The 22,636-nt window shown below is 47.3% G+C and overlaps 1 long non-coding RNA gene across 1 annotated transcript in view; it reads right to left on the minus strand.

Annotated features, from left to right (window-relative positions):
* Positions 1–1,178: 1,178 nt before the first annotated feature.
* LOC129385025 (uncharacterized) overlaps positions 1,179–22,636 on the minus strand; it is a 204,879-nt gene continuing 183,421 nt past the window's right edge. The window contains exon 3 of the long non-coding RNA XR_008612556.1: positions 1,179–1,280. This is a non-coding gene — a long non-coding RNA (uncharacterized lncRNA). The remainder of the gene's footprint in view (positions 1,281–22,636) is intronic.

Consider the following 22,636-nt stretch of genomic DNA (forward strand, 5'->3'; position numbering starts at 1 on the left):
TTTAAAGTTGAAAAGAGCCGCGTCGTGAAACAAATAGACGCAGGGCCTAGAAAGTAGGTTATGCGATGTGCGTCCATGTAATAATCAACAGTGTACGAACAACTAATGCGTGGAATAAACGTTTCGAGTGGGGACACTCCTTCGATAAGGGACGCACTTCGTCATGTCAGCTGCTTTTCTGAGCCGCTTTTATACGGCTATTTCTCTCACTTTCTCGAAACCTCCTCCAGCAGGGGCGAGGACGTCGTATATTTTAAAGACCGCAACTCTGACTGCGCTTATTTCAACACGGGTGCTAGTCTCAAAATTCGTTCCAAGTATACGTGCCTTATGAAATCACTGGCCTGAATTAGTGTACTGCAATATGCACTCTAAAGTAATTATTTGAAAAGTGAATGAGGGATCCTTTGTTATTTAGTCAAGTAAGATTATTTATTTTCAGTCTAAATGATGCATACCTCTTTGAGCAGTGCAGCTCATTACGTAGATTTATGTTAGCTACCACAGGCGAGTTTTAAAAACACTGTTAACGCTAAAACAAAAGATCCCATATGCTTACCAAAATGGTCGCTAAAGAAATTCGTAACCTGTGCTTAGACCCGTTTCCAGAGGGCGCGGGGTTCCAAGAGTTGTAGGAGCTTATCTTCATGCGTAAAAATGGAGGGAATATTTAATAATCACTGTGCACTACGTGTGCACTTAACCAGCATGACATATTAGGTAACATAAGTATCAAAGATGATGTGATTTCAGATTGAATATGCCTGCCATAGACATGCACACGAGGAGGAGACGGAGGGCGGGGGTGGGGGGGGGGGGGGGCGGCTGTACAGGCTATTGTAAACGTACGTGCGACATTAAAATCTCTAACAAGATTCACGTTATTAACGAGGGTGGCGATGTGGGCTTGTTGGTAATGCATCTTCAAGGGGAGTACGGTAGCGCGATTGAAAGACGGGACAAAAGAAGACACATAGGGACACACACAGCGCTGTGTGTGTCCCCTATGTGTCTTCTTTTGTCGCGTCTTCTAGTCGCGCTACCGTACTCCCCTTGATCATGTAGTTAAGACACAGTTCTGAAGTGAGATAGCCATAATTAAAGCATGGACACGAACTGATGACTTCTTCCTTCGACTCAGACTACGAAACACGAACAGAACCCACTCTTACCTGTTCGCTGATGGTAAACCTGGTAGCGGTAGAAGAGGCGAAGGTAGATACGACGAGGAAACGGCAGTCCTCCACATTTTTGCCCTAACGTCGGCAGCAGAGCAGACACTGTAAGAAAGTTACCACCTCCCCATTATCATACCGACAACCTACCCAACATAACCGGGCAATAACACACTCGCGATTTTTCACCGAGATCATAGTTATTTTATAGTGAAGCTAGCGAAAAGTTCCCGTCTTTGCTGGCCGTGTTTGCTGCTCTGTGACTAAATAGCTCACACACAGCAGCGCACATTTAGTCGGCTCAGATAGAACCATCTGTGCAACGAATTGGTGGTGGCCACTTCTGTTCTTTAGGGAACTACGCAACAAAACAACACATGTTACGCAAATAGCTTCACTGCAATAAACATATGACCTTCGAGCGCACAGTTCCTTTATTACCGCGGGACTTTCTATGCCTTCTTCACCGGGTGTTGACGCGTCTGCTCTGTAGATTTCTCGCCAAGTAAATGGGACTGATCCTGGAGCCACTGCAATCCGTGGTCACGTGGGTCACGTGCTGGGCGGTCTCCGCACCTGCCGCGCATGCAGGTAATCGTTATGCTTGAAACCCGGCGCAAGACTTCAACACTTTTCCATCATTTATTACACCAGTTTCCTCCTGCACATTACAGTGACAATGTATTTTGACTCGTGTCAGTAAACGGAAATTGAAGTTTAGGTGAACATAAATTGCAACATCTGCGCTGGATGTCCATAATTCTTTTTTGTGATCTTGGTACCCTGTACGCTCTACGCGCAAGCAATCCATCTCACAGGCTGTTGCCGCTGCAGTATAACGTAAGCGTAGCATTTGTTTGACGTTTGCATTGAGTGAATTTGGTGACCACTCTCAAAACAGTTGCTCCCTTTGGAGTGTATATTTGCCACACAAGGATAATCGTCATCTGTCTTGTCCGCGTTTTCTTTCTTTAACGCTGAGAGCCCGGTACTTGCAAATCACTAACGGCGTTTGCATTATCGTTTGCATTATCGTTTGCATTGCGAACGGCGTTTGCTTACACCCGAAAGGGTGCAACTGTTTCAAGAGTAAAGCATTAGAGCTATTCAAAATTGAATAGCAACGCAGTAAGCTTCATTCATTTACAACGTATGTTTCACTTTTACAACACACTTCACAATATTTATGGCCAATTTTCAATCCATTATTAATTTCGAACGTTTCGCAGTCATGTTACATACGAGTGTGTTTTGCTAACTAGCAGCTTCATTGACGACTCTTTACCACGTTCTTGGGTTCTTTGGTTACATCTGATACTCACGGCTTTAAACACCCCATCATCAACCTAAGCGAACTTCCAGTAAGTGTTCGCTATCTTGCCGACCAGACAGATAACCTTCTTTTTTTTATCATCAAACAATGTTCGGGCATGCGACCCTCACGTGTGGGCACGGCAAATGCATTGGAGCATGAAGCAATCGTAGCTGGAGATAGACTAATCACGGCGAAGAAAACTCGGCGTATCTGCCGACGCAGAGAAAAGCCCAATCGATCGTGCGAGACGGTGTTGAAGAGGGCCTCCATTTCCAACCACCTAATTAACATGTCAGTATAATCGTGCGCTTAAATCATCAAAGACTAGCAGCGGTAGACGGACGAGGCGCAAAGAGAGAAAAGCGAAAGAAAGCGAACAGCTTCGCTGCACCAAACGCGCGCAGAAGGCGAAGCTCCATCGCGTGCTCATTTATTACATGTAACCGTCGCTGCTGCTCTCATCATTAGAGCACACCGCACTCGTGTTGAGTTGTCTTTCTTTCACGCAATCGATCGACAAGAGAAAGCGTAGCAAGCACGCATATCTAGTCATTGATGAGCATCCGCCCCTCTCCTCAGTGGCCCTCCCCTGGTGCTTCTCAATTCCCGCTGTCTGCCTTTTTTTTTTCCTTCAAGCGTTGTCATCATCGCGTGTCGTAGCTCGCTAGCGCGCTGCACTCACATCAATGCTCTTTCCTTTTCGTCTCATCCTAATGCGCAAGGAAGTTCTTTTCAAACCACACTGGCAGTGGCGGAACAGCACACGTGATCGACGAGGAGCAATCATTTCGGCACAGACTATTCCGCCTCTTATTATCCTGCTGGTAGCGTGAGTTAGTGGACGCGACGCCATCGCACCGGAACAGCCTTGTGTGCGTCCCCACAGTGATGGTTACGCAACATCGTACTCAATAAAAAGAAGCCGTCACTCGGGGCAAACTCCGATTATCCAAACACATGTAAAGCACATGTTTATTTTAATTTAAATAAAACTTATTGCATTGGAGACAAAATTCTAGCGCATTTCTAGGAAGTAGAACGTTAATTTAGGACACCTTACGTAGCAAGAGAGACTGCCGAAAATAGGTAAGTTAGAAAAAATAAAGCATCAAGTTTACAAATCAGTAATTTTGCACCAAAAGCGAATATCGCAGTTCAGTAAACTGCATCTGTTCGAGCGTATAAAGCGGGCCATTTTTAGGAGTTCGCAACTTATATGAAATTGTTGCAGCGCTTACGAACGTTTTGCGAAAGTAATACTCAAGAATTAGCGATATATTTTATAGTGTTTTCTACTACATCAAGTTCGCACGCTTTAGGTGTCTTAAGTAGTGCACTTTACAAAATTGTGATATTGTTACGTAGGAAGACGCAGACGAAAAGCTATGTACAAATATATTTACAAGGAAAATACGCTGCGCTTGGCCAAGAGGCAACAGCCCGCGCTAGCTTCTAATCGTCGTCGTCGTCTTCACACTGCTGGCCTTTCGTGATCGCGCATATTGTGCCGTAGCACTACCCCCGGCTGCAAAAGCGCCGTCCCGGAGCGACTAAAGATCGGACTCGGAAGCAGTGTAGTAGGCCTTGAGCCTACTGACGTGTACGACATCACTAGATGCCACAGGAGAGGACGAGGTTGAGGCCACAGGAGCAATTTCGTAAGTCACAGGCGTCACCTGGCGCAGCACGCGGTAGGGCCCTGTGTATCGCGAAAGGAGCTTCTCTGAAAGTCCGACGTGACGAGAGGGCGACCACAGGAGCACGAGCGCACCAGGTGAAAACTGTACGTCACGATGGCGGGCGTTGTACTGACATTGCTGAGTGGTCTGTGAGGCCGTCAGTCGAGCACGGGCAAGCTGGCGTGCATGGTCAGCGAGGGCGATGGCGTCGCGCGCATACTCGCTTGTTGAGACCGCAGCAGGAGGAAGTGCCGTGTCTAGGGGCAAGGTAGGTTCGCGACCGTACAGTAGATAAAAGGGAGAAAATCCGGCGGTGTCGTGCCGGGAAGAATTGTACGCAAATGTTACGTAAGGAAGGGCAATGTCCCAGTCGTGGTGGTCCTTGGAAACGTACTTGGCCAGCATATCGGTAAGAGTACGGTTTAACCGCTCTGTCAGGCCATTGGTTTGAGGATGGTATGAAGTAGTCAGTTTGTGTTGAATGGAGCAGGAACGCACAATGTCAGCGATAACTTTCGAGAGGAAGTTTCGACCACGGTCAGTCAGCAGCTGTCGCGGGGCGCCATGAAGCAAGATAATGTCACGCAAGAGAAAGTCCGCGACGCCAGTGGCGCAGCTGGTAGGGAGAGCCCGAGTGATAGCGTATCGGGTGGCGTAATCAGTCGCGACGGCTACCCATTTGTTCCCAGAAGATGACGTGGGAAAGGGACCGAGCAGGTCTAATCCAACACGAAAGAACGGTTCCACAGGGACGGTGATCGGCTGGAGATGACCGGCAGGTAGCACCTGAGGTGTCTTCCGACGCTGGCAGGGATCACAGGCAGCAACATAGCGTCGAACGGAGCGAGCAAGACCAGGCCAATAGAAGCGGCGGCGGACGCGGTCGTACGTGCGGGTTACCCCAAGATGTCCTGAAGTGGGTGCGTCATGCATCTCAAAGAGCACAGTCTGTCGTAGCTGTTTTGGCACGACAAGAAGAAGGTCAGAGCCGTCAGGGAGGAAGTTCCTTCGATACAGAATGCCACCCTGGAGGACATATCGGCGAACGGATGCATCGGTAGGTGTAGAGCGCAGACGCTCGATAAGTGCTCGCAGCGATAGGTCTCGGTACTGCTCATCGGCGATGTTACCGAAGGCAGAGACAGAGAAAATGCCGTTGGCGCTACTACTGTCGGCGTCGTCAGGCTCGTCGACCGGGTAGCGAGACAGGCAGTCAGCGTCCTTGTGTAGTCGGCCAGATTTATAGGTGACAGTATACGAATATTCTTGGAGGCGTAAGGCCCAGCGACCAAGTCTTCCTGTAGGATCTTTCAGTGAGCATAACCAGCAAAGCGCGTGATGGTCTGTGACAACGGAAAAGGATCGGCCATATAAGTATGGGCGGAATTTCGCAACCGCCCAAACTAGGGCCAGACACTCACGCTCAGTGATGGAATAGTTGCGCTCCGCGGGTGAGAGGAGCCTGCTGGCGTAAGCGATAACACGGTCGTGGCCACGCTTGCGTTGTGCCAGTACTGCTCCAATTCCGTGACCGCTGGCATCAGTACGGACTTCGGTAGGCGCAGAAGGATCGAAATGGGCCAAAACGGGAGGCGTTGTGAGAATGTCGATTAGATGAGAGAATGCAGAGGCCTCGTTATCGCCCCACTGGAAAGGAGCGTCTTTTTTCAAAAGGTCGGTTAGTGGTCGTGCTATGGCGGCGAAATTTCTCACGAAACGGCGGAAGTACGAACAAAGGCCGATGAAGCTGCGCACATCCTTGACACACTTCGGAACAGGGAAGTGCGTAACAGCATGGATCTTGCCTGGGTCCGGTTGCACTCCGTTCGCGTCAACGAGATGTCCAAGGACGGTAATCTGGCGACGGCCGAATTGGCACTTCGATGCGTTGAGTTGCATACCGGCTCGCCGAAAAACGTCCAGGACTGCTGAGAGGCGCTCGAGGTGCGTAGCGAACGTTGGGGAGAATACGATAACGTCGTCCAAGTAGCACAGGCACGTGGACCATTTGAAACCGTGAAGAAGGGAGTCCATCATGCGTTCAAAAGTGGCAGGGGCGTTACATAGACCGAACGGCATCACTTTGAATTGATAAAGACCGTCGGGTGTGACAAAAGCAGTCTTCTCGCGGTCGAGATCGTCCACGGCAATCTGCCAGTAGCCGGAGCGAAGGTCAATAGAAGAGAAATAGCGAGCACCGTGGAGGCAGTCAAGGGCGTCATCAATCCGAGGCAGGGGATACACGTCCTTTTTGGTAAGCCTGTTAAGGTGCCGATAATCCACGCAAAAGCGCCATGAGCCATCCTTCTTTTTGACCAGTACTACAGGTGACGCCCATGGACTATATGATGGTTCAATAATGTTCTTGGCAAGCATTTTGCGAACTTCTGCGTGAATAACTTGACGCTCAGCTGGTGACACTCGATACGGGCGGCGATGAATAGGAGGGGCATCGCCGGTATTAATGCGATGTTTGACAGCTGTAGTTTGGGCTAAAGGACGATCGTTAAAGTCAAAAATATCGTGGTAGGAAAACAGAACGCGGTAGAGTTCACGAGCGTGCTCGGAGGGCAAGTCGGGGGCAATCATTTTCCGTAAGTCAGCGATGGTACAATTTGCCGACTGCGATGGTAGAGGAGTATCGGATGAAGTGTCGTCTACTGCAATGGATGCTACTGAGTGATCCTCGAATGAACAAAGCTGGGCCAAAGACATCCCACGTGGCAGCACTTGTGTCGTCAAGCCAAAGTTGACCACTGGCAGGCAGACGCAATTCGCCGTAATAGATAAAACTGTATGGGGTACTGTGATCCCATGTGTAAGGAGGACGTCTTGCATAGGAGCCGCGATGTAGTGACCGTCGGGGACTGGTGGGGATGACACTAGGTCAACGTAGGTCAGTGCCGAAGGTGGCAAGCGAACGAAGTCGGCGGAACTGAGGCGACTGGGGTGTGGTTCAGCAGGATCCAGAACAGGCAGGTCAAGGCGGAGAGTACTGGCGGAACAATCGATGAGAGCAGAATGTGCGGAAAGGAAGTCTAAGCCGAGGATGATGTCGTGGGGACAGTGGGCGATGACTGTGAATAGCACGATTGTTGAGCGATCGGCGAAGGAGACGCGGGCGGTACACATACCAATTACGGGGGCTGTTCCGCCATCGGCGACACGGACAACAGGCGTCGTGGCGGGCGTGATAATTTTCTTGAGCCGGTTACGAAGGTCAGCGCTCATTACGGACAAATGCGCCCCAGTGTCTATGAGAGCAGACACAGAAACACCGTCGACTTGCACGTCAAGAAGGTTCAGATGAGTGGGCAAAGTCAGTAGAGGATTTGGCGGCGTAGGGAGCAATGCAGCGTCACCTCGAGGCGCTGCATCGTCTAGTTTTCCGGCTGGGAGCGGCGTCCGAAGGGAGTCGGCGAATAGGAGCGACGGGGCTGGGGAGAGCGAGATTGTCGTCGTTGGGGCGAAGGCGAACGAGAATAGGGGCGGTTCGTTGCAGGAGAATCAGTGGCGGCATTATCGGAGCGTGCGGCATAGGGACGAGAAGGGCCACCTGAGGGGCGAGAGTAGGCAGTATAAGTAGGCCGGCTCGGGGAACTCCAGCGACTACGACAGTGCCGAGAAATGTGCCCGATTCGATGGCAGTGGAAACAAATAGGCTTGTCGTCAGCAGTGCGCCATTCAGATGGGTTGCGGAAACGTGGTGGGTAAGAAGATGCGGGACGGGGCGAAATCGAAGAAGCCGGGCGGGTATTAGGGCGATGGGCCGAGCAGATGGTGTGAAGACCCATGTTTTCAAACTCCTGGCGGACAACTGCCTGGATCAGTGAGACCGTGACTGCAGATGTGTTGGTGGGACTGGAGTCGAAGGCAGCCGGATAGGCGGCCTCGATCTCACGCCGGACGATCCTGGTAACATCGGCAGTGTTGTTGGGACGAGGAGCGTCGGCACAGGAAGATGTCGCTGGGGTGTTGGGCAGACGGGCAAACTGCTGGTCAATACGTCGGCTTTTGGCGAGTTCCAGGCGGCGGCACTCTCTTATAACAGCATCCACCGTCGCTACGTTGTTGCAAACGAGCAAGTTGAAGGCGTCATCGGCAATGCCTTTGAGGATGTGGGAAACCTTGTCTGACTCAGTCATGTGGGTGTCAACTTTGCGGCACAGAGCCAAGACGTCCTGAATGTACGTGACATAGGGCTCTGTTGACGTCTGCACACGGCCGGAAAGCGCCTTCTGCGCGGCAAGTTGTTGACCGTAGGGGTTGCCGAACAAGTCTCGAAGCTGTGTCTTAAGTGAATCCCAACTGGTGAGCTCATCTTCGTGCGTGCGATACCAAACTCGAGGTGTGCCACCGAGGTAAAAGACTACGTTGGCGAGCATAATAGTAGGGTCCCACCGGTTATTGCGGCTGACGTGTTCATACAGGCTGATCCAGTCATCGACGTCTTCCCCATCTTGGCCCGAGAATACGCCAGGATCACGGGGAGCGGGGAGAGTGATGTAGGTCGTCGAAGTGGCAGCAGGTGTCGGAGCCGGTGGAGTCGGGTTGTCGTCGCCGGGAGCCATGAAGGAAGGCTCGACGTACCGTCCACTGCGAAGCTCCGTGACGAGGTACAGGGAACGTCCACCTCCACCAGATATGTTACGTAGGAAGACGCAGACGAAAAGCTATGTACAAATATATTTACAAGGAAAATACGCTGCGCTTGGCCAAGAGGCAACAGCCCGCGCTAGCTTCTAATCGTCGTCGTCGTCTTCACACTGCTGGCCTTTCGTGATCGCGCATATTGTGCCGTAGCAATATCAATATTTATTACTGAGCTGCAGAGTTGAAAACTTGGTACGACTTTCGAAATTTTTTATGTATTTTGCAATTTTTCGAAACCTTTTATTCAAAATAATAATAATCTAAAGAAAAGATCTTGCTGCTCTTGTAGTCACTAGAGTGTAACTTTTTCTTTAATTGCAACAGACTTCACCTAATTTGGGGGAATGGATGATGAAGAAAGCGATCCCCTTCTCGTGTATTGAGAGAGGAGCTCCCGACCTAAAGTTTTGTGTTCAGTAATTTCCTCGGGATATACGGCGAATATCTCGATTAGTTTTCAACACGCAGATCAGGGGATTTGGGCCTTGACTTGTACTGTTACCGGCACTCATAAATGTTACTAACATTGTTATTTTTTTCATTGCTGTAAAATAAACGTTGTAGTGAACCGCTTCGCGATCTTGCGTGCACGCAAGCACCTCTCAAAGAAATTCGCGAAAAGCATCGCTCTTCTGCTATGCATGCGTAAAACACCTTTTTAAGACGAAACCTGTTCCAATGCATCGGATCCAAGCTTCACTATTACGGAACAATAATACGTTACTATAAAAAAACGTGTGTTGATTACCTGCTTCGTGTCATGGCCTTATGACGACGTAACAGACTATTACACATAAAGAACTACGGAAGCAATGTCATTGGTTAAATCTATCTTTCACAACAGCTTTGTTGTACACAGCATTCGACAAATCATATATTTAACATGTTTGTTTAACACATGCAAAATTAAAAGCTGGAAGTCAATGCCGAAGCTTCATAACAATTAGAATGACAATAAAGAAGAGGATGGTGAGAAGCATAGAGTGTGGAGCCAGTTGGTGCATCATGTAGTGCCGTTGGGCGGAAATACAGGCGGGAAGAAATGGAGTGTCCTGTCCGCTCCGTTTCTTCCCGCCCGTATCTCCGCTCAACAGCACTCCAAGAGGATGGTGGCGGGTAGTGCTCGTCAGCTGGCATTGAAAAAAAAAGTCCCTAAAGTCAAATATCACAAACACAAATACAACGTTCCACACACAATGAAAAGGAGGCACAGCAGGAGGAATAATACGACGCTCATATGAGCGCTAGTACACAACTTAACGTAGTGACTGTGCTGAACAGAATCCAAGAACACGCAAGGACATGCACAGATTCACAATCTAAGGGTCCCGCCATATCTACCTACGACCCTGGAGGGCAAAAGCCTCTGAGGGCAGCGAACGTTTAGACTGGGAAAACAAAGTTAAATACGGGGTGATCATTTTTAAGTCAGACGGAATTTTTAGGAATCGCCTGTGGAAAATATCGTAATTCTTGTCCATGAGCTGTATTACTGGAAGAAGCAGACATTACTAGAACGTGAAATCGAAATATATGTTCAGGTAACGAACATTTGCAAATTAACTTGTTCATTATTTACTTTACGCAACGTATTTCAATTTCCGAATTGTAGCCAGCGAATTAGCAAGGCGTATCCACTTGATATGAAGGTAGAAGAGCGTAGCATTGCGAACACAGACGGAAGGAAAATAGATACAGACAAGAATCTCTGTTCCTTCCGTCTGGGTTCTTTTCATCAGCAATTCAGTGCTATTCTAGCTTCAAATGTCAGACCAACTAGCACAACAGCTTATGCTTCTACATCGCTTGGAATTAATTTCTAGGCCAATTTCAAGATGTTATTTGCCAAAGTGTGGGCGAAATACTTGAGCATTCCATTTACTTTTGCGTGTCAATACATAAAAAAGCGTTTTGTTTGAGAAAGTAGGTACAACAACAGTGCATTTTCGCGTAGAGTTTGATGTCGCATATCTCCAAACTGGCATTCATGAACTCCTATTTATTCCGCATTGAAATGGCCGACAGCCCTACTTGTGACACCTGCGGCTGCGAGGAGACGATTGAGCACCTCCTTCGTGACTGTACCCGTTACAAAGTGCCAAGAAAAGTGCTCGTGACCGCGCTGGAAAAACTGGACAATCGCCCCTTTACAGAGGAAAAAGCTCTAGGACACTGGTCCAGACGGGCTTCGGCACTCAAGGCCTTAAGGGCTTTGCTGAAGTTTTTAAGGACATGCGAATTGTGCGACCGCCTTTGAATGTTGTAGCGCGTAGTATCGCGTTACTGTGTGAATTTTCTGGTTTCCATTTTTTCCTCTTCTTCTTCTTTCTCCTTTTATTCCCTTTACCCTTTTCCCCAGCACAGGGTAGCCAGCCGGTACTTACACTGGCTAACCTCCCTGTCTTTCCTCCCCTTTGTCTCCTCCTCCTCCTCCTTTCCTCTCCAAACTGGTGCCCTTCTCGCATTTCATTTCAACTGGATACGCTCTGCAAAATCACTGGTTACAATTCGTAAATTACATTATGGGCCGCAATGCAATCAAGAAGTTAATCAGTGAATTTTTGTTAATAAGCTAGTTAAGTGTTTTTATTTCTCATGAAGGTCATGTCCGCCTGTTTGAAGAACCCAGATCAAGGACTACAACTGTGATATCTGCAACAGCGCAGCGCTAAATATTTTGTAAAAATTAAAAATTACCACCTTGTATATGCGGTCACCGATTCAGGAAAGCACGAGGAAGGCCTACGCGTTCTTTCTTTCGTTTGGGTAACCTCGTAGGTCGCATGGCAACCTATTTTTCATTTTTCACTTCCTCTTACCCTTCCCCCAACGCAGAGTACAAAACCAGGATCTCGCCCGGTTAACCCCCCTGCATTTGCCATCCCGTTTATCTCTCCGTATATACGAATTTTTAAAAAAATATACCATATAATATTACGAGCTAGGACAAAATTGTTGACCTAGGTATACGCAAAAGAAAGGAGGTGAAATGCAGAAAAATGTCTACCAGAAAAATAAAGAAATACCATCAATAAGACGGCCATTATTTTTGTTCGCCCCCCATCCTACACTCGTTCCATGAATCTCGGGACTGTCTTTATGCTTCGAAAATTTTTCTACCCGCTCTTTCTCCAGAAAAGCCAAGGCACATTCCCCTGTCATCGCACGCTCAGAATCGTCGTCTGACCATGTGCTGTGTTTCCGTTCATACCTTCCAGATCATTTTCCCCCCTGCTTGGCAGTTGCTGAACTACGGTCGATATGACAGTGCGGGGGGGCCAGTCAGCCTTCTGTCGCCGCTCCCGCAAAAGCGATTTGCTCTCCGATCCCTCGTGGGAGTGCAACGTCAAATACAACTTTGTCGGTGATGACGACTACATGCTGCAGTGAGAACAGCGCGCCGAGTGGAAGCTGGCGACGCCTGTCCGCTCCGCGATGAGGCCGCGCGTGCAGCACGTCGTCCAAAAACGACGTCAACGTGAATTTCTTAAACGATTTAGAAGAGAGAGAGAGAGCGTATGATCGATTTGTCACCACCATCACAGGTTCGCTGCGCTGCTCGTTTGCCCTGAAGCGGTCCCGGAGCCTCAAAATAAAATGGTGCGGGGGCAACGATGGAAGCCGAACTGGCCGTTCGTTTGGCAGGCGATGCATAAATTGTGCAGTCAGAAACTACATAGAAGATAATCGCATGAAAATAGATCAAAAACGAAGGTAAAGTAAGCAGCGGCTACGCTTTGCACCGGGGCTAATCTTTTACTGAAAGGGCACGCGTCGTGTTTGTTAGAACGCGCAAGGGAGAGTTAGGGTTCGCCACCATTTCCAATTATCCGTATGGCAGCAGTCTAGCTCTGTCTCTAAATCTGTGTGCTTTGTTTTTGCTTTCGTTCGTTATTATATTTACCTTCGTTATGGCCGCCCCTTCCGAGGTATTGTGTCTAGGCTACACGGTATCCACAGATGTCCTCATGTGCATTCTCGTTCTCTGATGCTTCCAGTCGATGACATCGCAGATCGATATCACAGTGGCCCGAGCAAGCAGCCTGGCCATGTATGCAGCCATTTGGCCGAAGCCAGGGGAAGCAGTTATCGAACCGCTAATCGAAGCGTTCTAGAGACAAGGCAACTGACAAGGAAATATCGAGCCTTCGATTATACTTTGCGTTGCTTGTGTTCCTCCAGCACAAAATGCCGGGAAACACGGAATTGGGGATTGGCTGGCTAAGGGAACACCCAGTCGGCAATAATTGGCTCGGGCGTTTCATTGCAAATATCGCTCTCCTAGTAGTCCGATGTGCATTTGTATGTTATTGGGGACATAAGGACTTCTCCAGGTGCGCGTCTCCGAAAGGTGCATTTTGGCATGCAAAATAAAAAGGTCGCTTTTTTGACTCATGACGTAGCTTAAAGAATGCTGCCTAAATAAGTAGGCCTCCTCGTTTACCCAGATATAATTTTTATTTCCTACCGATTTCAAATAATTATTTACTGCACTCGTACCGAAAAGTATTACATCCGAGTAATTTGTACACAGTTTATCTTTACAGACACATATTGTGTATGCAAGCCTCGCTAGTACATATGTTCAACCGTGCGTCAGATCAAGAAGTTATGCGGGTGGAAGTTGGCAGTGCGACTGCGGACACGAGTGCGGTAGTCCACTGCATTCCGCCCACCAGCTTTATTCCCGGTATATCGAAAAGTGTCATGTGAAGGTCCGTAGCTCAGAGTGACATTTACATACGCGAAATCTTTTTGCATCCCAATTGCCTACTACTCGGAATGCCAGGCCAAGATGGACAACCATACTCTCAGATTTTAGTGAGACATGCTAGAGTAGCCGTTTGGAGCTTCATGGCGTGTGCTACTCATAGTTCCGTCTTTCAGATCGTTTATTCTTTTCTTTTTTTTTCTTGCTTTTTTGTCTCAGTTTTTCTACCTCTGTTCTCTTTGATTAGCACAGAACACCTCTAGAAAATTTCCCTATTCTGTAGCTTAATGACCCCTAAGTTCGCTTGCAACAAATTTCGTCAACGCAAATTGGTCTATGTAGAAAGTAGTAGCCACTAGAAACACAATCTTTATCAGTCATTACCCGTGCAAAATGCATCTGCTTATACCGAACTCCCATAAGTGCCTTCAGCCAGATATTTAAGCTTTCCACAAGAGGATTTGATCCCTCTCCCATCAACCCCACCCCCCCTGTCTTTAGAAAACAACTGTTTATTCCCCTTCTACACCAACACCTGACCTCAGAGAAGACAGGCGTGGACCATGACTGTCTGTATTACACAGAATCTCCGGCTGCTACTGGAAGAGCCAAGCACAGCATGACATTTTTCTTCCTTTTTGGCTAACATCAGCCCCCGCCACACTCAGCCATACAAATATGAACCGCAGTTACTCTAGGTGACTCGTTCACAGCCAAGCGGCGGCGGCTGTCTACGCAGTTCCCTTTCCACCAGAAGTCCGCTGCATAGCTTACGAAACGAATCTCGTCAGTGTCTAACCTGATTTCCAATTAGCCTAGTCCTCGTTTGGAAAAACAGTCATCTATGGCTGTGCAAAGTTACCAATCAAATCCCGTCAAGCACATAAATGTTTCACAGAAAGACACGAGAATCCTGTTCGCCTAAGTGACATTCAAGGACGCAATACGTAGTTTTCAAAGCCAGCGACACACTCAGCTCCACAAGCACTAATTTGTCTGCTGACTCCAGCGAGCTCCATTCCGCCCATTTCTGGAACTTGTAGAACGGTAACTGATGTCGTAAACAAGTGATTCAAGACGCAGTTGAAATTCTTTCGTAATCTAAATATTACCAAAGACACTGTAAAAAAGCACCACTATGAGAACAAGAAATATCAGGTCAATGTCAGTAGCCTACTCGCTAAGTAAATACGGGCAGAAGCTGTATCTACATTGGTGCAGTTCCAGGTGCCCAAGTGCCAACTAGATTTTGAGAGCGTTGCCAGCTACCGTTTCCACCGCTGGATTGTGCACGTTGTTTGCTTTGCTTGTGCTCCCATACCTTTCCCCTTTTTTCTTATCCCAACCTTATCCCAGACAGAGAAAAAGTAACGGACCCTTAGAGCGCCCAACTAATAACTGGCACTTTTCTTTATTTTTCGAGAACAGGCTCAACTATGGTTCGCGTTCGGAAAACAGATCGATATAATATATAGGGACAACAGTACGAAAAGTTATCTGCAGCCTTTGCTTCACCATAACTTCTAAAGCGCCAATTTAATGCGCCGACACCTCCTAAAGATAATATATTTAAAAAGAAGAAGACGGGACCTGGTGCAGCAAACCGACCCTACTGCCAGCTAGCCCAATGGTAAACATTGGAGATCTACAACATTGTCACAGTCGGTAATGTGGGAAGAAGAGGAGGCTGATGGTTGCCTTGGAGACGATGAAGAAAAATTTAGTATTATCGTGCTCTACGCTTGTTGGCTCAGCCATTAAAAGCCATCTGTGAATAGACGCACGCGTCTTCCTTCCTGTAACAGCATTGGTGGAGGTGCTGGGTAATCACTTGCGCAAGCGGAGCAACGTAGCGGACGTAACCTGGCCGCCATGTTATCCAAAGGAGAGAGTTCAACCATGGCACCGTCGTCGCCACCGATGGTCATCCTGGCCCAGCCTCTCGACCCTGGCATGTTTGCCGGGATCGACAACGTTGACGTCGATGACGGGTTGCAGAATTACGAACGGGTCCGTGCACACAACAGGTGGGATAACTCGCTTATGCTGGCCAATATAATATTCTACCTCAAGAAAACAGCACGGGTCTAGTTCGAAACACACGAAGAAGAGATTACAAGTTGGGATCAGTGCAAACAGAAGCTTAGAGATTTCTTCGGCAAGCCCGTCGGCCGCCAACGTGCTGCGAAGAAGTACCTTGGGACCAGTGCACAGACGTCTATTGAATCTTACGTGGCGTATATACAGGACGTCGTCGCTCTTTGCCGCAAAGTGGATAACAATATGACAGAGGCAGACAAGGTCAGCCACGTTTTAAAAGGCATCGTGGACGACGCGTTTAATCTGCTTGTTTACAAGAACATAACAACGGTCAATGAGATCATTAACGAATGTCGGCGCTTTGAAGACGCGAAGAGTCGCCGCATAATTCAACAGTTTACACGTCTACCAAATACCGTAGCTTCATCGACGTGCGAAAACATTTGTCCACCGCGTAAGCCCATCTCCTGCGAGAACGTCGTACGTATCGTTCGGTGAGAAATCGAAGCAGCGTCTTCTGCTACGCCAGTGACGCAGTGCTGTGGCGATTGCCGGCCGCTTATGTCTCTCATTCAGTCGGTCATTCGCCAAAAACTTGCCAATGTGGGTCTTCCAACCATCTGCTCTGCCAGCCATCCTGACTTTGCTTCGTCTGCTGGCTCCGCCCCTGTTCACCGGAGCCAATACGGCCCATATCCGAGCTATCGCAACCCGGCCGAACGGCGCACACATGACGATAGAACCATCTGCTTTTACTGTGGACGTGTGGGCCACATTTCTTGCCTCTGTCGAAGTTCCTGGCCAGCCCACTCGCGACCAAGCTTTTCCACATAGTCGCCGCTCTCCCAGGGGAAACTAACTGGGGCAGCTTCTGGGGGTGACGCTGCTCTTGAACCCCGGCCTGAAATTCCTCTGCTGACCCTGCCTACTGATCGGAACCTTCTGGACGTCTACGTAGATGGTTTGCCCGTTACAGCACTCATCGACGCTGGAGCCCAAATTTCTATCATGAGTGCGGAGCTTCGAACGCGCTTGAAGAAAGTACTTACTCCTGCTCCGACTCGAATGCTCCAGGTCGCGGACGGTGGAACTCCGCCTGTGCATGGAATGTGTACTGCTCGTGTCAGTGTCGCCGGTCGCCACACGTCCGTTTTGTTTACTGTGCTCGAACGTTGCGCTCACAATGTGATCCTCGGACTAGACTTTTTGGCCGCCCATTCTGTTCTGATTGACTGTTCAGCCAGTGTTGTACAACTTGACCTACCCGTACCTGTTCCCATTGACCTTCCTGCTCAAACTCAAACTCAGCTTTGTTCCGCGGATTTTATTCGCCTGCCATCTCTAGCAGCAACCTGCATCCCTGTTTTAGCCTGCCCACCTGTACCTGACGGAGACTATGTCCTTACTCCCACCACTTCAGCTCTGCTTTCTCACAATGTCTCCTTCCCACGCACCATCATTTCTGTTGCGGACAATCAGACATGTCTTCCCATCCTAAATTTCGGACAGTGCCCACAAGTAGTTCCTCGAGGCATGTCTCTAGCCACGTTGACACCGTCGCACGAATACCACATTTCCGCTTTATGTGTTGCGCCATCTTCGACCAGTGCTCGTTCCGCACCTTCTGCATCTGCCCCGACCGACAACTTTAAACGATGATTGCACCGGACCTCTCAACACAACACGCCGCAGAGCTCCGTGGCCTCCTCGAGTCCTACTCCGACATTTTCGACCTGAGTGATCGCTCTTTGTGTCAAACTACGGTCGTGAAGCATCGATAAATACCGGCAATGCAGCACCTCTTCGCCGACGCCCATACCGGGTGTCGCCCTCTGAGCGACAAATTATCCAGAGCAAGGTTGACAAGATGCTTGCCAAAGGGATTATTGAACACTCTTTCAGCCTGTGGGCTTTCCCTGAATTGATTTTTTTTTCGGTGTCTTTACGTGCACAACATTCCGCACACATTGAAATAAATTTGTTGATTACATCTGTCCGCAACGTTGTAAGGAGACTTAAAAAAAACGCGAACACCTCTTGCTCGAAGCGACAAAATATAATTTAATGTTGGACCAGCATGCTGTTTATTGGATACTTCCGCCCGCAAATGAGGAGCTAGCACCGAGTACTGTAAAATATTTTTGTTTCCATACAATAATGGCCATTTAAAGCGATCAAAAAGAGTCACCGATTCTGAACACAGATCGAACGACTACACGAAGGTTCTTGACCTTTCATTGAATAAGCAAAGAAGGCGTATGTTTCCGAAGCTCGATTAATGATTTCAGCATCCTGTACTACGAACGACTATGGTACGATCGACCAGTACCGAAAAAGTCAATTCTCCCTTGCTCAGAATGCGCCGAGTCATTTTGCATCAAAGAAGGCCCCTATGCGCATGCTTTTGCGGTGCCAAACTTTTCCCTCCCACCTTGTCTTCTTAGAGTCCAAGGTACGTGGATCATCAAGAAGCCTTGCTGAAGCGGCTGAAGTCATTGCGGCGGCTCCGCCTTGGGAACCTCGAACAGCAATTGTTTTGTGAAAGAGGCGGTCGCTCGCGTCCTTCTTCCTTCCGTGTCGAGACGCAAGTTACAAGTATCGATCTGTTGACTTTTCCGGAAGTTTGGGAGTACGAGTCTTTAACAAAACAAGAGAACCTCGGCCCAATCGAAATTTTAGTAGGGACAGGAATGGCCAACGAAACTTTTGAGAAGCGTATAGAGTGAGTCTTCCTCTTTTCTTTATTTACATTGGCTTAGCTTAATCCCTAGAGGAGCGCTTCTGATATGGTGCAATGTGACACTATTGGGCTTTCTTGTTCAGCGTTATATTTTAACGCGATAGCATTATACAAAACACTTCCTGTGTCTTCGTGCTCGATCTCTGCTGAAAACTCCGGTGGGGTGACAGAGCTGGCGCCACTTCATTCGCGGTAAAGGTAGGAGCACATTACGTGACTGAAGGATACACAATACACATGTATTATTACATTTAAACACATACAAACACAGCAGAAGAAAAGAAGCGGGCTAGCAATTGTCTTCTAAAAGGCAGATGGAGAGAGAGATAGAAGCCATTTCTTGAAATAGATAATATTGTTGCGGACGTGCATGTGACCCCTGACATGCTACTCTGCATAGGGAGAGGAAACTGGATTAGATTAGGATAGAGGAAAGAAGACACGCTCCACTGACCTCATGTGCCTTCTTAAGTCTTACGCCTTCCTTTCAGAACAGTGGCTGGTCTTCATTGTATTGCTTACACACGTTTCATAAGGCTGCTTTCTCGCAAAGCTTTTGCCGAAGTTCGCTTCATAACATTCAAAGATGTAAACTCTGCTTTGGAACTTCGGTATAGACAGCTGCGTTTTAATATTGAAAGAGAAGAGGTTCTAGGGCATAAACGAAACTGCAACGCAAATTAACAAAGTGTGCAATAGCATACTGAAATTTTGACGTCTCCACAGATACGCGCGCGCGCATTACGAGCAACCTTGAACACCATCATTTATCCAACTCGCGTTTCTTTACCTGGCATTTTTTTTTTCTACTTGCGACGTTGTGCACACTAGAACACACTCGCCAAAACCACCACAAGCTTTCTGTTGTTAGGTACCTTCAAGATGGATGAAGTCCGCCCATAACGCTATAAAGAAATGGTGGCATTTCTTTATAGACCGATGGTGGCATCAATCCTTCATCTCGCAGCCCAACAGCCCAGTCATTAAGCCACGATTGCACGCATTCTTCTCTCATGCAAAAGCCACTCTTAGAAACGTCTGGCACGTCTATCATGCGCCAGTTTCTCGTGCTTTCCCCTGGAGACGGCTAGCGCTTTGAGACGTTGTATAATACTACACTGCTTTCTGGATCGGCCCACATTTTTCAGACTGCACTACTCTTGAAATCGGCCAATGTTTTTAGGCAGGACAATGCTACCGTCAAACTGGGTGAGGTCTGTCTACCATGTTATCGCATTGAAAGGGAGTAGGTAACATGAAAACACACCGAAACACATTACATAATGCACGGAGTATGTGTGATGTAACTTAGGGGATTGTAGTCCGTAGCGTTCTTTGTTGCTTGCATATACATGGTGTTTAACCGAACACTTTCAAATTTTTTTAAAGGTTGCCTGTGGCAGATATCTCAATTCTAGTTTATGAGCTGGTCTACTCGGAGCGGCGGGCACTACTTGCACAAAAAATTGAAATGCAAGATCGTCTAATTAACAAGAATTCACTAATTAAATTTATAGCTAATTATCTTATGACCCGTACTGCAATTTACAAATTCTAGCAGCGGACTTCGCAAGGAGGGATCACTTGGAACTAATTCTCAGGACGACACCAGTTTCGAGATATAAATTCCCGAACTTTGCGGAGAAACGCATAGGCCTTCCAGTTACTTGTGTGCTTCAGTGCATGAAACGACGTTTTGTTAACAAATTACCTGGAACACCAATGCATTTCTCCGCAAAGTTCGGGAATTTATATCTCGAAACAGGTGTCATATTGAAAATGCGTACCAAGCGAATCCGCTTTGTGAACTCCACTGCTAGAATTTGTAATCACATGGGCCATAATGTAATTAGTTAAAAACTTAATTAGTGAATTTTTATTAATTAGTCGATTTTGCATCTCAACTTGTTGTGCAAGTATTGACCACCGCTTCGAGTAGACCAGCTCAGAAACTAGAATTGTGATATCTTCCACAGCCAACTTTTAAAGATTTTTGAAAGTGTTCGCTGAAACACCATGTATACTTTTCCCATGGTGCGTTGAAAATGCATTGGTTACTTTTTTCTTCTCTGTTGAGAGTAAAGTCTTGTTTGTAGCGATTGCTAAATATGACGAGGCAACACCAGAAGTTTTATTATCTTGTCGGTGCCTCCTATTAAACAGTACAAGTAATCATTCAACCCGTCAGTACCAGCGTTGAGGTCGTATGGACACCATACCAATTTGCGATTTTTGTCTCACTTTTAAAGTAGGTTACGCGACTATCTATTAGGCCTTGCGAATGTAACGTCCCTATAAACCCTTCAAATTGTCACCTCAAGCAGTTGGCACTACAAAGCTTGCAACTTCCTCATACCGTTACAGGCAGCAAAGCGTAGCAAGATATTAACAATTATGTAGTATCAAAATATCTTCGCCTATCTCACGTAATGTTTCCGAATAATAGATTCTGTCTTGACATATTTTTCTGGTCTCACTGGTTCGGATGCACACGACAAAATTGTTTTCTTTTCCGGGAAATGTCACACATGTCACTTATCGGCCCGAGAAATAACGAGGTTGAGCAATTGTTCTTAAACCTAAACTTATTACAAGTCAAGCACTCCGTAAATGTAGGAACAAACGCAAATGCAGTGTGGAAAGGGCAGCTATCACCCTCGCACCAAAACGTAAAGATTGTCTACAAAACACACACACACAATATCCTGTTGTGTTTTTAGAGTTGTATGAGCAATAACTATCATAGATATGCCCAAGTACGAGCTAAACGAAGGTTACATTTCATATCAAGGACAACAGCTATTTATCCTCTGCACAACTCATATGCAATTTTTTTCCATGTAGGCTCTGCTTCCACGTAAAAAAGAGAGATAATGCGTGTCGGCGGATGAAAGCTAGTTGAACTTAACCGTAAGATACTCATAGACGTTGAACAATGTACAGGTTATTTATCAGGTTCACGTGTCAGCGCATGAGTACATGGACAGAAGAAGACGCAATTTGCGAGAACACCGAGCGATCTCCACTAAAATAACGGGAGTTTGTGACAGATAACTCGATTATGAGAAACTGTTTCTAACAAAACGAGCAGCGTTCTTTGCCACCATCACCACCATAATCACCCCCACCACCTGGTTCCATGGTGCTTTCGTGCTGTTGCTTTGGTAGTCAGGACAAAAACACCAAAAGGCAGGATTTTTGGCCGAAGTTAAGCTAAATCAATTACTGCTGTCATCAGCAAGACGCCACATCGAACTGCCAATACCTGTCAAAAGTAGAATTACGCTCATCCCTCCCACCTGACCACCATCTGGCGATCCCTGCTAGACTCCATTTAATGTAATGTATACAGGTGCATATAGAGAAGGTGCCAAGTAAAGTTAGCCAAGCTGTTTAAAGGAACAAAATGGCCAAATAATATGGTGCAAGATACAACTTTAGAACCTACGTTGTTCCGTCGTCAGACCTCTGACAACTTAACATCGCGTCTTGTAATCGCATTTTGTACCGTGATTTCTTAGTATGTTTTTCTTTAATCAGCTTCACTAATGTCAGCTGGGACACACGGCATACATGCTTTACACGTTTTGTGCCACAGGGCAAACTTTCGATCTAAAAAAAAAATTACAGAATCGCTTAAGATCTCTCTTAAAAGGTGAATGGCGAATGCCTCCTCTTCTTCCTCTTATCATTCGCGTCTTTCTCTTTTCCTCTTCTCTTTCTCTTCTTTCTTTAGTCATTGCTGCTCATTACTAAGCATTTTTAGTCGCTTGCAATTAATTGTGGTCATCACAAGCCCTCGTTCGACATAGTGGTGATTTCGGAGTCATTAGTAGTCATTACAAGTCATTAGTAATTATTTGTGATTACAAGTCATTGACCTCTACCAACATTTATTATAACGTTATCATCCACTAACTGTCACTATCAATCAGTTTTCATCCTTTGATCTGTCTTTAATCTGTCTTCATATGGCGTGATGACGCTTCGGGGCACACTCCGGTGGTCATGTCTGCTGGCACAAACTTCACCATGAGCCTAGAAAGGCTTTCGCCGTTAAAAAAAAATGCAGATTACATATCTGCACCTTAGAGATTTTATCGTCTCATTTTGCCCCATTCAGTACGTTAACTTGGTCCACAATGTTTGTGAGCTATGCGTCATCTAAGTTACAGCCAGCTTAACGTACAGAATTAGGCAGGGCCAGCGATAGGCATGCTCGTCGACTGCGCACTTCCACAAAACTGCCGGCAAAGCACAGGAGCACAAAGCACTGTACATTTTCACGCAAGCTTTGCACACAGGAGGCCCGTAGCACTGTAA

The sequence above is a fragment of the Dermacentor andersoni genome, chromosome 5 (genome assembly GCF_023375885.2).
Source record: "Dermacentor andersoni chromosome 5, qqDerAnde1_hic_scaffold, whole genome shotgun sequence".
NCBI lineage: Eukaryota > Metazoa > Arthropoda > Arachnida > Ixodida > Ixodidae > Dermacentor > Dermacentor andersoni.